Below are 1,418 nucleotides of genomic sequence, written 5' to 3' on the forward strand. Positions count from 1 at the left end.
GAGTGGGGATTTACCTTGAGACTGGAAATGTTCATTTACGTTAATAAAATGAATATTATTAAAAATGTCCTCTAATCCACCTTAGACCAAGTATCTTCCTGTTTTCTTCAATTCATTCTCATGGTCATTGATTGCCTATTCAAACTCATCAAGCTCTAACCTTCTCCAGTCTTTATAGGTCAACAGTGCCATCACATGCACAACACTTTGCAATGCAGCTGCATTTACTTTAGAAGTCCATTGCCCCCTGCTGGTTGATTTCAGGTATTACCACTATTCAAATGCACCACCTGGTGGCCTATGAGTGTCACTGACAAATTCAAAATCCCTGTGTTATCTGCCTGTGGCTAGAAACTCTGTGTATACAACCTCCTAATTATCCAGTTAAGCAAACAATGCTGCTTAATAACCATGCAAGAATCCACTTAATAAAAGATTGAATTTTAATAGCGTTTCTGTTATAAATACATGGTTATATTAAACACAGTCTTAAAAGCACCCTCTGTTCCCAGTCTACAGCTTTACAAACAAATATAAGTTATTCCCGTTATCACAACAACAATCATATTAAAGGGGGGAGGGGAGTTAAGTCCCAGATTACAGCCGAGTCTGAAACAGCTCTGGCCCGGGTTTGTCCCAGATCTGGCTCTGATCCGGCCCGATGTGTCACAGAGTCAGCTGCAGCCTGGGGTGTAGGAGTCTCATTCATCTGAAGTGCAATCATAGACTGGAAGTGAACCCTTTCTAACAGGTACAATTGCAGACAGTGGGTTGCTTAATGCAGTCACCTTGGCCTTGACAGCAGTGTATTTGGTATGGTCAGCAATAGAGGGCGGACTTCCTTGTTACAGTCCACTTCCTGATTACCACTTGATGAAGGCGGAGGGAGGCCAAGATGTTTGTTATAGTCTCCAAGCTCTGCATAATATTAGTGTTTGTTGCATAGTAGTAGAAATATCTAGGCTGTTCCCTTCAGTGGACCGATGAAGGGATACTCTTCGACAAAAAGGTGACATTGAGAATCTTTTTGATGGTTCCCTGGCTTGATTGAAAGAACTCCTGAGGGTGGGTCTATTTAGAATAGCTGGCGCTCTTTTTTGGAGCCTAGTCCTCTGGTATTGGCTTCAGAGAACCTTTAAAGTGGAGAAGAACCTTTTGAAGGTCAGAATATTAATCTCAGTGTATGTTTTTTTCCCCACTTTAAGTGGTTCCACATGGAACAACTGACTTATTAAAACACAGAAACCTTTTAATGTAAGAGTGTCTGATCTAAAGATGCATATTTTTTTTTTCAATGTTGTTTTTAGGCTGATCTGATCGTGTGTGTGTGTGTGGGTCACTCTGATGGTGTGTGTGTGTATGTGTGTCTTCTGTGTGGACAGGCTGCTCTGATGGTGATGGTGTGTGTGTGTGTTTTG

The 1,418-nt window shown here is 41.5% G+C and overlaps 1 protein-coding gene across 4 annotated transcripts in view; it reads right to left on the reverse strand.

Annotated features, from left to right (window-relative positions):
- Positions 1-454: 454 nt before the first annotated feature.
- The window catches only part of brms1 (BRMS1 transcriptional repressor and anoikis regulator), a 10,044-nt gene continuing 9,080 nt past the window's right edge, over positions 455-1,418 (reverse strand). For all 4 annotated transcript variants that reach the window (XM_080839136.1, XM_080839134.1, XM_080839137.1 and 1 more), the window contains one exon: positions 455-1,418. This exon is cut by the window's right edge and continues 135 nt beyond it. The gene's annotated coding sequence lies outside the window, so the exon portion shown is untranslated.

Source organism: Sprattus sprattus, assembly GCF_963457725.1.
Source record: "Sprattus sprattus genome assembly, chromosome: 5".
NCBI classification, from domain to species: Eukaryota; Metazoa; Chordata; class Actinopteri; order Clupeiformes; family Clupeidae; genus Sprattus; species Sprattus sprattus.